This window comes from Crocodylus porosus, unplaced genomic scaffold, assembly GCF_001723895.1.
Source record: "Crocodylus porosus isolate Cpor-Errol unplaced genomic scaffold, CroPor_comp1, whole genome shotgun sequence".
In the NCBI taxonomy this organism is placed as follows: Eukaryota; Metazoa; Chordata; order Crocodylia; family Crocodylidae; genus Crocodylus; species Crocodylus porosus.
The window spans coordinates 12,927,496-12,941,970 of NW_017728927.1; positions in this window are offsets into that span (position 1 = coordinate 12,927,496).

Genomic DNA, 14,475 nt, shown 5'->3' on the forward strand with positions numbered 1-14,475 from the left:
ACGCGAGATGCTTATTATGCATGTGAGAAACTTCTCGAGTTTGGACAGGTGGCATTAAAGGCAGATGTAAATCCTCAGCTTCCCCCCTCGCACAGCCCCCATACCGTCCTGTACAGAGTTACAACCAGGAGGAAGCCGTCTCCCTCCAACCAGCTAGTACCTTAATTAGCTGTTTATAAACTGCCCGGCTCTCTTGAATCCCAGTGCAATGCTTTCTTGTGGAGTAAAATATGTTTCTTAAGAAATAGCCCAGGCCAAATCACACGACTCCCCAAGGCAAAGAGAAACAAAGTTCTTCCCGAAGTGTCAGATTTTGTGGGCATCGCATGTCTTCTCTTCTCTAATCCTTGTAATCTTGGAGTAAGAGCCCCTTTCCAGAGCCACGGATAGAGACCTCGGCTTCACATTTGGCAGCTGCAGAAGCAAAAGATGGCACAGCGACAGGCATCTGTCTCATTTGTGGGTTCCACCATACAGTTAGGCCCTGCTGACAAATGCATTTAATTAAGTCTGCAAAATCACATCTGCAATGCTGCACATTTCCAGGAGCTATACCTGAGCCTCAACTGTAAAAATCAAGCCTTTAATATTAGCGTGACTCATGTTCCTACACTTGCCTTTTTATATGCTGATAGGCCTGCCTGCCTGGTCAGTGTGAGATGTACGGATGTCAAATGTGCCGGGCAAGTACATTATGAATAAGTTACTGTAGCTCCCTCTTGGCTCTTTCAACCAGGAAGCAATCACACTACTCCTTTCTCCATGACACCCAGGAAGCTAGTAATCACCTCTGCACCAATTCCAAAGTGAGGTTAAAATACACATTCTTCAAGAATGAAAGCCCCAATGTTTCCCATAGTTTGCACTTTGCATGTCAGTAGATTTCCTTCTGTGACTGGAGGGTAATAAATATTAGAGACATAGGGATGGAGGAAGGAAATCTATAAGGAAAGTAAATTATTGTGAAGAATAACTTGCTGCAAATCTCAGACAACCAAAGGTTCCAGAGGTCCAACTTTGATACCCCAAGAAAACCAAACCAACTCATCTTCACCCCAAACTGGAAGCTAGACATCTGTCTGCTTTACAAATCAAAAGCAACATCTTTCCATCTATGGAGAATCTATCTTGTCCCTTCAAAATAGTGTCTTTTCTCCTACTGTAAACTCTACAGGACATGAGGGAAAGGCAATCTTAGCCGTGGGACACAGTGCACAATACAATAACGCCCAATCTTTAAAATCAGCACATCTCAGTAAAAGGAACACAAACTTTAGAAGTACAGCAATAAAAATACAAGATCACCCCTAAATTACAGCCTCTAAGAGAATGAGAGAAGGAAGAAAAGAAAGAAATGCAGTTCAGAAGGTGAGTAAGGAATATATGATTTCATTTGGGCAATAATGAAACTTTCTGTCACATGCATTTTCTAGGTTGTACTGCCAGGCAGGAAACAGCCTGCATAATCAAAATATTTTTGCTACATAGCAAATATTCTAATTTTGAACTCACATGGCTCAAGGCATCTGTAACCAGCACAGGTTACAAGAAAGGAAATATCGAGCTCTTCAACTTGGCCAGATGTATATAAACAAACCAGATTATGTCTCTTCATACTAGCAGCACTCAAATATACTGAGTGACAGCCTGAAAATAGAAGGTCACCAAAGCCCTCCTCAATGCACTACTCAGCTAAACGTCCATATATGTTCCACAAGTACGTAGATTCTTTAGATGAGAAGACTAAGGGGACTTGGTTGTTGGATGGCCAAATGCCATGTCCATTTGCTGGCCAATGTCTTTTGCTCAAAGTTTAATTAAGGACTTTATGTCTTTGCACCCTTGCCAAGTCAAATTCTGAGAGACCCACAGCTTGAAATAAGCAATGACTTTGCAGAGGTCGGGGGGAGTGTTAGGATTTTTATCTTGTTATATGATTCCTCTAAACACCACCTCCAAAAGTGCAATGGATTCAAATGCTGACTACTCAGCTAGTTGCTGATATATAAAGACAATGAGCTTCAGGGCAGTGTATTACATGTAAAAAGTGCCTAATTCACTTAGGAAGCTGCATCCCATTCTTCAAAACTGCCTTAAGCACAAGGGGCCAGACTGTACATAGATGCCTACAGATAGATGTACCTACAGAAGGTACATAGCTGCCTGAAGATGCAGATAGATGCATAGTGAGATTTTCAGAAGTCCATAACTGGTGTTGTTTCAGAAAACCTCCATAGGCACCTCTCAAAGTACCTTTGAAAATCTGGGCCTCAGGAGTCAGGGAGTCAATGTCTCACTGGAAGTCAATGGGACTTAGGCACCTAAGGGTAAGATGTTCAAAAATACCCATGCAATTTAGGAGCCCAAATCCTATTGACTTTCAATTAGACTGATGCTAAGAGCCTAAGCCCAACTCAGAATGGGACTTAGCTTCTTGAGACACTTTGTCTGTTCTATAGTTTTTACCCGCAGTCAGTTTGCAGTATGGGACCTGGGTTATTTTGAGAACTGTATCCCTGGAGCGGTATTTTGCCAAAGCAAGTCAGAATTCCTCTGCAGAAGTGGTCAGCTGAAATTCCCCAGCAGGTCACTAGATGGCAAGTCATCATAAGGCAGAGGGGATTTAACAGCTGGAGCTTCATTTACTATTTGTTGTCCTCTCTTCCAGCCTCCCTGAAGTTGGACAGTGGGGTCTGGGTCATTCCCATTTTGCTCGAGTTTTGATTTATTTCTTGTCAGTGCAGCTGGGGTTTTAGAGTCAATATACACGCGACCAGACTGATGGGCTTTCTGCTGTACTCCCTTTCCCCCTCATTGCCTCTGGCCAAAGTGTTTTGTAGACATGCAAGCATTCTCCTTTTGAGCAGTCCTCCTTCTCAGGCTACATTTACACTGTGGCTTCGACAGAAGTAAGCAAAGTGGTTTTACAACAAAGCGTAAGAACCTGTTTTCACACATAACAGATGGCTGAGGTGCTTTGCCAGCAGTGGCTGTACTGACTCCTTGCAAGGTCCAGGAGAACTGCATCAGAAGGGCAGTGAAACTGGGGCTTTCCACAACAGTCTCCATACAAGGGATTGGAAAGCCACAAGTATTACAACTGCTCTGGTTCAGCAGATCTCACAATGCACTGCTCCAACCAAAAACTCAGCTTCAGCCTCGTCTCCAAACTGTGGTGCTAGGCTTCAAGTAATGGCAATTCTGATTTCCAGAAAGCCTTTGCAACACAGGTGATCTGAAGAACCACACAGGAACAGTGGTGTCCAAAACCTCTTCCCGACTAGGTATATACTACACCCAGGACCCTGCTACATATACATACCAGTGCTGCTCTCATGGGGCTTCAGCATCCTCTGCATCACAGACGATGGAGAGTGGCATTAGAGAACTCAGTATTTAAAGGGATACTCTTTTGTTTCTAGATACAACAGTCATGGCTCTAAAGGGACAAAGCGAACAAACCATTCATTAGGGCTGTGCAAAATGGCACCGTTCCATTTCGTCTTGTTTCAATGGTTCAAGGGAACAGTGTTTCATCTCAAATTTCATTTTGAGTTTCAGTGGTTCAAGGGAACAGTATTTCATCTCAAATTTCATTTTGAGTCAAAACAGCCATTCTGTTCCATCAAAACAGAAAGGCTGTTTTGACAGTGGTTCAAGTTTTGCTGGGGATGGGAAGTCAACCCAGCAGGGCTGACTTCCCATCCCCAGCGCTAGATTGCACCAGGGCGGAACGGAGCCCAGCTGGGCTGCTTCCCAGCACCCCGCGCTAGATCGCACCCCACCCCGGCGTGATCTAGTCTGAGGGATAGGAAGTCAGCCCAGCTGGACTGACTTCCCATCCCCAGCCTATGGTTGAAATGTTTAGACTTTCAAAATGTTTTGACAAGCCTCATTTTGTTTCGAGGCTATTTTGACAGCCTTTGTTTCATTCCGATTTTACTGTTTTGACCCCAAAATTGGCCGAAACAGCATCAGAACAAAACAGCCGGTGAAATTTCGCACAGCCCTACCATTCATTTGGAAATAAAGGCTGTACCTCTGCATGTGTCTCCACCTGGCAATGCCTCTGACTTCTTCAGCCACATCCTAGCTCAGTGACCCCTGGCTGCCCTGAGGTACAGGCATCCCATCCTCGTCAGGGTTAAAATTGGTTATGTTAACAGTGCTTAACCCCACGGGGGGACTTGTGTGCTTTTTGTAACAGCTCCTCCACTAGCAATCAAATCAACTCTGTCAGACAGCAGAGCCCTAGTTATCACCTGCATTCACAGGGCTCCAGTTTCCTTGTGTAACAGAGGCCTGTTCAGAGGTCAGACACTTGCACGGGTGGTAAGTCAGTAGCAGAAGCATGAGGCTATTCCTCCCTAGCCAGTGCCGGCCACCTGCTCCTTGAAGAGCAGTGCATGCACTAGTCTGTCCAAGACCACAGAGGGGAAGCTGCTTTCACTTGTTCTCTCTGCTACTGAGACTATCTTCTTTTTGGTTTCAATTTTACCCAGGCTTTTTTCACCTACCGAGAAGCAAGGGGGTGGGTTGGCTGCCCCAGGCATAAAGAAAAAGGGAACCAACTGGTTTGACTCACGCAGGTGGTCAGCTTCACAGCTCTCCTCCTGCGGCTCTCTGCAACCCAGTGCTAGAGCAGAACCGACTGTGTGAGCTTTACTTTAGCGATATGCCAGTCCAGTAGCTCTGTGCAAGATGAGATTTGTTTGCTGAACAAGTATAATGCACTGCACGGGTGGCTCCTAGAAGCCTGGCAGGGATAAATGCATCCTTTTGTTTTGGTAATGCCACCTTGGTTTTTTTCATGGAGCACTGTGGCAGCGAAGCGGGGGAGAGGGGTGCAAGGGCATGCTTGTCTATTGGAGATGACTCCTAACTCTCTCTCCTCTCAACCTCAAGGCAAAGTAGGAGACTACAGTCACTGTGCAAGCAGCCAGTACCTGACTGAGATAGCAGCTGTCCAGGGACTCTCTCACAGGAGTTAAATAAATTGGATGGCAGCCTGTGTTAACACTCTACCTGCTGGCACATTGTGACAATTCTTGATAGCACGCTGTACACATCATCTGTTCACAGGCCTAATAACAAAAGCACCTAGTGATTTTCTCTTCCCTTACCATATGCAAGATGTCGTTGATAATTTCATCCAAGCCAAAGAGAGTTTTCTGGCGGGGGCGGAAATGGCAAAACCAGTAATAATCTTCATGATCAGCTCAAGAGGCAATGGCCTCTCCAGATCTGGGTAGCCAATGATGGAAATGGTATGAAAGTGAGCAGCTGGTGGGAGGCAGGCCCCCAGATCAAGTATCTGGAGAAGGAGAAGGCCACCAGGCTGGTAGATTGGTTCATCTTACATGGGGTGGGTCCACGTGCACGATAAGAAAGAAGCAACTCCTGGATCCAAGGTCTGAGACAGATGCTGCATTAACTGGTTTGAGCCAAATCACATAAGTCTGATACTACATTCAACCAGGTTTATCTCAAACCGGTTTCAGCCATTTTCAGACTGGTTTATGTGCACGGAACAGCTGTTCTGCTACAGGTTCAAAACAGTTTCTGAGCACTTAAACCAGTTTATGTGTAATGTCTGTCCCTAGCCTAGGTGATACAGAAGTTAGAGCTGCTCTCGTTAGCTTGGGCAGAGGTTGGATGTGCTGTGCCCCAGCACGGGGCAGGACCAAGCCTGAAAGGCAATTTGTTAAAGGGTTTCCAAAGGGGTCTTGAAGCCCAGCCAGCAGTTGGGTCAGGAGCAGAGTTCCCACCCCACCTTTCCCACAGGAGCACATGACATCCTATAGTCCAGTCTCCCACACAATTTACAATCCCCACTGCCATTCACTGCCCACACGGGGATTTATGCTTCAAAAATTTGCCCAGAAGGTCATTTGCTGATGCGGAAGGACCTGGTTAGCTTCTTCTCCTTTCACCACTTGGACCCCAGTGTCTCTCCAGTGACGTTAATGATGCTACATCAGATTTACAACAACGTGAGTGACAGCAGACTCAGGCCCCCGGGATAGTGATTACTTAGCTGATGATGATACACTGAGTGGGTAGGACCAGGACCCTCACTGTGGGGCTGGGCTGAACTGGAGAAGCAATGCAAAGAGGCAGCTGGCACTGCACGCATCCTGCGAACAATGAGAGGAAATTGCTTTCAAAAACACATCAACCTTCACCTTTCATGAGAACAAAAACAAGCCCCTTCTCCCTCCGCAGCCCTGACACTGCCTAACGTTCGTTCTCAGTGAACAAAGCCCTGCGATGGTGAGATAAAAGGAGTGGAGGTAGAGAGCTCAGGCCTGGGGGTCAACTGTATTAAAACAAATGAATAATTCAGTGAGGAGATGATTACACTCCATGCGACAAAACATCCCAGCCAGCTTGGGAAATACAAAAACAAAATATCTGCCCTAGCTGCTCCTGTACCAGCTATGCACCATCCCGTCTGGAAAGTTGTCTCCAGTTTCCTACTTAGTCCTCACTGATCAGCCTTTAACAGTTGCTTTTTTTTCCCAGCGAGATGCATTGATGGAGCTCCGTAGATGACCCATTCAGACTTACGCCCCCCTCAGACTTCCTCGCCAGCTTGCACAAGCATGCTCATACATGCTGGCATTCGCTCCATCACACGGGATCCCAGAGTTACCGACATGGATGCAGTCACGAACTCAGCCTGCTCTGCCCAATTTCGGAGCTCTTTTTGTCCAGCTGATCCAGCACAGGGGCTCCAAAGTGTGACAACAGTGGAAAAAATGAATAGAATAATAGTACGGAGGCAGCCATAAAGTACTTTGGCACCGTCGTTCACATAAGTACTCTGGCAGGATTATCGGTTCTGGTAGCGCTGTGCAGAGCTGTGATAATGATGATGAGATGTACACGATGGCTGTTGGAAGGCTGGTAGTCATTTATTATACTTGTCTACCTGAGATGGTGCCGTAGTTGGCATGGCATATTTCGGGGTGATGGGAGCAGGCAGGCATTTTCTAGCTCTGGGGGTTAAACATAAAGCAGTAATAATAGCACGGTGGTCCGATGAAATCTGTGAGGCTGTTGGGCCCAAGGGCACAGTGACACGATGTTTTAGTGGGGTGGTGATGGTGACTGCAGCAGACTGATGAGATTCATCTAAAAGGTGAGGCTTTAGACCTTCTGAATTAAACCAAAGCAACCTCTTCCCACAAGCGGCACTCTGAATCTGAATTAACCAGGGCTTGCAGATGCTCACCTTGTGCAGCTAACACACATAACTCAAGTGACAGGACCGATTTTAAATTGACCTTAGCACATCCACACAAGAGGGTGCACTCATTTTGGGGGCCACCTCTGTGTCTAGAAAGGACAGTGATTCCACTTGTGCCGAGCGTGTTTGGATGATTGTGATGCATTTAGAGACTGCGCGTCGTGATGCCGCTTGCATTTCCGCTAGAGTCCATCTCCCCTGCAAGAGAGCAGTCTCCATCCCAGAGATGCGTCTGGAGCCCTGCTACTCAGTCACTAGTCCTGGCTCAAGAGTGAGGACAGCAAGCTGTCAAGTGACAAGGGACGATGACACAGGGAACCTCATTCATATTTCCTTCATAGAATTAATCCCTATTCCATACAGTGCAGCTGGCAGGGATATAAAGGGCAGTCTCCTGGCCCCAGCAGGCGCTGTCCCAGCTTTGCTCTCCTCAGGAGCAGTGTTAGCCACCGCCAGACCGGAGGCTCTGGGACTGCCATACAACTGGTGTGCACTCAGGAAGGACGGACTCCTCCTGCCCCAACTGCTGCAGCTGCTGGGGAGGTACGAGCAGGTTCCTCTCGAGCAGCTCTGTTCCCCCCGCCCCAGCTCTGCGCCACTGTTAGTCCCTGCCTGCGCTTGCCATTTTCTTATCCTGCAGCAATCAACGGCTCCGTGTGACTGGAGGATCTCGCACTTCCAGCTTTTAATACCTCGTCAATCATTTTGGTCTTCCCTGCCAAAAGCGCTCCCTGCCTTGGCCATAAAGCATCACGCACAGCGCTGCTCCTTGCAACCCGGCTGGGCAGAGCTGGAACAAGCCAATGGAAATTTCATCTCAAAGGCTGTTTCCTTTAAGCCTGTGAGCATGCCTCCGTCGGTGCATAAAGTCATGATTCTTTATGCTTCCCCTGAGACTTTATCAGTGGGGTCTCAGAGCCCTTTACAATGGCATAGACCTACCCGCCCTGATCACTGATGGAAAATCAGGGGCACAGGAAGGAAGGCAAGTGCCATTTGTCCACAGTCAGGAGCAGAACGGACAAAAGACAGGTCTCCTGACTCCCTGTGCTACCTGCTCTATTTTGGCAGCTGCCAGGGCAGTCAATTCTGGGCCATGCGGCTGCCATGATTTCTTCCAGGTGACTGCAGGTCCAGCAGCGGGTGGGAGCTGGGCTGGGATTCTGGTGACTCAGGCTGACCCTCAAGGACAGGAGACTTGAAATGGAGGGAGAGAGAGGGGAATGTAGGGGCAAGGGCTTTAAGCTCTCACCCACCCCTTGAAAAATGTCAGCAGTATGACTTTACCCACTTGTGGGCATTTGTATCTTAACAGCACTGCAGACAGATCCCTTCTCTGCAGAGGAACTTGCCTCTTCAGATAGGGTCTCCCACCTTTTAATCCATATGATTAAGAACATCCATCGCAGCAGGGTATAATCTGACTAAGAATCAGCCCCAGGGGAGAACTGTTGGCTCTACAAGATCAATGAAATCCAATAACCTCATCCACCAATAGATCAGGACAGGAGAACTGCTGCTTTGTCACAGGCAAGTGTTCAAGACCATAGAGAACAACTGATGCATATAGCTCAGGGGTGGGCAAAGTGCAGCCCGCCAGGCCATTCTATGTGGCCCGTGGGGCCCCTAAAAAATTTAGAAAATTAATATTTATCTACCCCTGGCTGCCTGTCATGCGGCCCTCAATGGCTTGCCAAAACCCAGCAAGTGGTCCTCCGCCCGAAATAACTGCCCGCCCCTGATATAGCTGGTAATAGGAGGTGGGTCTTCCTAGCAGAGAAGGGCTCTGAGATCAAGGAGCCTGCAATGCTGGATTGCTATCTGACCGTCCCTAAGAAGACCATCAAAAAGAACTGATTCATGTCACATGGCTAAATTATTGTGCTTGCTCCCTTAAATTTTGGTAGACTCTTGCAAATACTCACTGATTGCAACGAGGGCTGATAGCACTGACGAGAACCAGGCATTGCTAGACAGTGTTACATTCCCTTTCTTCCTGCGGCTCCAGACCTGGGCGCACTCCACATGGCGCGAGGGCATCGTGCAGGGAGACCAGCATCAACTCCTCTCACTTGGAAGCAGAACTGGCAGAACAACACACAAGCCAGTCATTTTTTCAACAGATTTTGCCTCTTTCTCTGAAAAGCTGGCTGCAAATTTCTAACAAGTGCCGCAAACGTGTTTGTTTTTTCCAAATCATGATGGTATGGAACATCATCCATCAACTGTTGCTCGCCTCTAGCTCGTCCATGAGCACTTCACTAAAAACGCCCATTAGCAAGGCTGTACAGTTAGCTTTGCATGGTCGCTCAGCTCATGCAATCGGTTGGTTGCATTCCCCGATTAGATAATGGTAATTCTTAGAAATTAGTTTCTAAAGTAGCTGGGTTTACAAATTCAAGCTATACTTTTCCTAAACATTCTCCCACATTAGCTGATAATTAGTTGGTTTCTGTGTGGAAATTCAATGGCTGAAATATTTAGAGGTGCTGGACTGGACACCAAGATGACGACCAGCACCCGGATCTCAAATTGAAGCATGTCCCACTGAACAGGGGAACTGCACTTCATGGTGCAACGTGACTATTGTATGTCCTTTGTCCACGTACTTGCTAAATATCCATTCAGAGACACACATTATGCTGGCCTGAGGTCTTCTGCAGAGAACAACCTACTGGCAGGAAAAAGGGACCAGCGCCTTAGCTCAGACTTGGAGCAAACAGTAGGACAAGGTTTGAGAAGACCTCTGGCTAGTTCTGTTTCTAAGGTAATCCTGCCCTCTGCCGGTCCAGACCAGGCACAGGCATGGAGGGCTAAGCCGTGACTGCAGGTCCGCTCTCCGGATATTAGTTTCTTACTCCAACAGGTTCAGGGGCTTGGGTCTGGGTTTGCCAGGAGGAAAAGCCATGAGAGACGGTGATGCATGGAGTATTCTCTCCCTTCGGATGTGGGTAGGGGCAGCTACCTCTGTGGGCTTGTTCGACAAGTCTGGACCGTAACTCGGGGTTGTGTTGAGGGCAAAGATGAGAGTTTGGACCCTATCCTGGAGGACCTTCCTATCACAAGGCAACACTGAGGCAGGTCTGAGCGCTCACATGAGTATGCAATTAGCCAGGAAATTAACAGAGATCCAGGAGGGGGAAACGCCGGACTGAGAGCTGGCCTGTGCCCTTGGATTTATAAAATGAATCTGTTGTTATCCTGGGCTTAAAACTACCCTCCTCCTATTCTAGCTTGCTACGATTAGGGCCCTTGAAAAATTACTAGGTCTTGATTTCTGTGGCATATCTTTTTTCCTTCTACTTTTTCCACCTCAGTCCCTGTCTCCTCCCTCCAGCAGCCCCAAACAGAGCTTTAAATTGTGTCAGATGCAAGACACTTATCTTATCCAGTCTTTATGTCTTCAGTGCTGGAGAAGTTGGACTGTTTGGTGTTTGCAAGATGCCTATCAGCTTTGCAGTTCCAGTCACACTGTATTTAAATTCAGATTCCCCCATTTTGCAGCTCGGGAAACTGAAGATCTGAGAAGTGAAAGGACTTGTTGAATGAGCATCGACTCCTGAGATGATGGCAGAGCCAGGAACACAGCTCAGGGTTTTCTAACTCTTAGTCCTACTCCCCAGGAAAGTTTTTTTAATTTCCGAGAAGGGGAAAGGAAACTCCCTGAAGTGTCGGGTTGATTAGTCATAAACTGCCATTTAAGCAGTGTAGAGAGGGCATTTTCAAGTGCCCTCTCACTTATTTCTTCACTTAGGTCTTTACAAAATGACTCTTTGCAGACAGGAAGAGGATGAGAAATGTCATTCAGAGGAAGGGAACCCTTAGAAGTCAATAGGCTGCCAATTAACCTGTAAAATGCTGGTGTTTTCCACACTGCCTAATGAGGGAAAAAAACCAAAGAGAGTTTACTTCTGCAGAAATGACAAAAGGTTCAGGCCCAATGTCATCTTTCTGAGTTCAGGTCCCAGTGAGGCTTGGCTCCAAGATAATCAGGAAAACGTGCTCCTGTTAGCAAGGCTGCTGCATGCTCTACCGCACAGCAACAGTGTAGAGAGGACCAGGCTAGTGACACATCTCGGAGGGGAAGGCCACCAAGTTGCCTGGCAAACAAACCTCCACTTCTTGACCTTTAGGCCAGGGAGAAACAAGAGATCTTGTCTTTTTTACCTTTGTGCCTTTGAACCAAAATCATCATCATCATCACCCGAGTTGGCTTTATGGATCAAAAGTCATAGACACAAAAGCCATGGCATTTAAAGCTATCGTTCCCCTCGCAGTGCCACGCAGAGCCCTCACATTGAGTTTTCAGTTGCTGATGTGATCAGGTGTAGTTAAGTATAAAAGCTACGTCAAGCCAAGAGTTACATTCATGGAGGGAACCAGAGCTGAGGTGCATATCAGTTCCACCCTGGCTGTCTGCATCAATACCCAGTTCTTGCATTACAAGCATCAGCCATTGACACTAATGCACTACCGACCTGCCCCTGCAAGAGGCTGATTGTGTCCTAGGCCACACCAGAAGCTAGTGGCAGGCCTGGGAGTAAAATCCAGGATACCAATTCTCCTGGCTCTTGTGCAATAACCACCAACTCCTGCCTCCTGTCAGAGGGCCCTCTTCTGGGAAGCCCCATGTCCCTTCAGGTCTCACTTCAGTGCTTATTCAGGAACAAAGCAAGGAACTAAACTTTTTAAGCATGAAAAACCACCTTTATCCTCCCTAGGCCTGAAATTCAGGCTTCACATGAAAAAGGAACAGGGGAAAAAACCGGGTCATACCCAGTTCACTCTCCCTTTCAGCATCCGCTCTCTGCCACTGTGACATAGGACGCCGGGCAAGATGGCCCCATGGTCTGCCCCAGTAATGCCAAGTCTTATGTTCTTGCCCTGTCTGTGCTCTCCTCCCCAAACCCTCAAACTGGGACTGGGAGTAGTCTAAGCAGATAAAACAACAACATCAGCCTGCAGGTTAACCTCTCTGGAGAGTGACCTTTTAGAAAGATAATGCCTGCAAGTCTCCTCCCAATGCCACACAGCCCAGCTCTGGGGCTGCGAGCCAGACAGCACAGCAGCTTCAGAGACGCCTCTTCCACCAAACCAGAGATGCTGAGACCTGGCTAAACCCTATATTTACTTCCCTTTTACTTCAGCTCTGCTTGTGCACTGGAGTTCAGGCTGAGAGGGAGGATTAAAGCAAGCAAAGTAACTGAATGAGATGTGGGGGCTCCATCCATGTTGCCCAAGCTCCAGGACTGTGAAAGAATACAGTGTACGTGGAGACCGTCTTGCCATGCAGCGTGCCAGCGGCAAAGCATTAGGAGCGGCTTAGAGGTGGTCCTCCTGCCATTGCCTTCTGGCCTTAATGTGCATCAAAGATGAGCTCAGACAAGGACCCTGAAAAATCTGCAGCATCCAGCAGTCGGGCCTGGAACGTAAGACGGATCCCAGCTCCTGCAAAAGCAATACCATCTGCAAAAAAACTTGGAGTTTCAAAAAATGACTTTTTCCATTTGTTTCTTCAGACAAAGAGCAACAAGGTAGAACAATCCAGTTTTTATCCAAACCTGTCCAAGAAAGAAATTGCACCTGACACCTACTCTGTACTGAAAATTCCCTTTCATTCAGCTTAGCCCCAGCTTGGAGCCAATGCTGGCTACATCTTCAAAGGCATGTCTGCCCTAGAAAGCCTTTGTTCTTACAGCTGGCCAGTTGTCCATCCTGGTGCTGGAAAATAATTCCTATTCCAGATCTCTCAACAAAATAAGCTCTAAGGGAAAAAGCACTAGTTTGCAGTGAAAACCCCACCTGTGGTAGAGTACTGGCCAGCACAGAAAATGGAGTAAAAAAAAAAATCACCCCTTCTACCCCCAACATGACTTTATTGGTAAAAGGCTCCGGACAATACCTGGGCCTCAGGTGGCATCTCAGCTCCAGGGGCAAATTTAGCAACAGGGTGAAAACCTATTATAAGCCAGACTAAAAGCCACAATGCTCCTTCATCTAAACACCTGCAAACTTTCCAGGTGTTTAGAACTACATCCAAGATAGGGAGCTGCATTTGGGGCTGCAGCTGCATCCAAAATAGGGGGCTGCATCCAAAGTGAAGTGCTTTCGCCGAAGTATTCAACTGGTGATAAACATGCACTGGGTGCATCTACACTAAACACTTCGATAGCCTAATAATAATGCGCAGTAGCATGCCAGTCAAAAACTGTTCTAATAGCTACTGAGCAGTGTTATTAGGCTACTGTGCATTAAGTGTAACAAAAAAAAAGTGTACCGGCACTACTGTGCAGTAACTGTAGTTACTGCGCATTTAGTTAATACTTCATTAAGCAAGTACCAGACTAAATGTGCACTAACTATTGTGCATTAATGAACATATAGACGCCTCCACTGGGGCAATCTTTAGAAGCTGCCACCAATGCCTGAATGCATGTTCATCTTCTGAGGACTGAAGACTGAAGTTCTCATCATGCAAATTCACTCCCAGACTACAGTTGTGCTTACCTGTAGAAACTACCCTGCTATAGGATCCAGCTGTAATGCTCAGCAAGTCTGGTGTGAAACAGTGACTCTGCTTCTAACCCAGGCCACAGCCCTGCCGGTGACACGAAACAGGAGCACACCTGGATTTAGTCTCATCTCTGCTGCAGGGTGGTCCACTGTCCTAGCACCTTTAGTTTCTCAAGCATAGGTAGTATCTAAACATGAAGACAATGTAAAATGAACATGAAAAGGAAGCTCTACATCCTGATGTGGAAGGATCAATGGAGTTCGACCAGGAACGGTGTGGTCCCAGTATACGTTATAGCATATTTTCAGTAGCTGCTTGTGGCTGAGAGTGATATTGAAACTTAATGCTATTTTGGGAATACACAAAGCAGGTATGAGAAGGAGGTGGTCTTGGAGAGTCTGAAGGCCAACTCTTATGGAGTGTGGGCTCCAGCATTTTGAACCAGGCTCTAGCTACAATCCCAGGTCTGTTTTGCCCAATAAAACTAGGACTTGCACAGGTGCCGAAGTGCCCAAAAGAAAAATCATATTCTGCATGTAGCAGCCATCCATGGTGGTGTTTGGTTCAATGGTTGGCAGCTGGCACTCACTCCATTTAAGAACAGGAAGAGCACAAGCAGGGCTGTAGAGCTGTGGCTGGAGAAGCGTCCACACCCACTGATAAATACAGCCGCCGGCTCCGCCACTCCCAAAGCAATAACAGCTTGCAG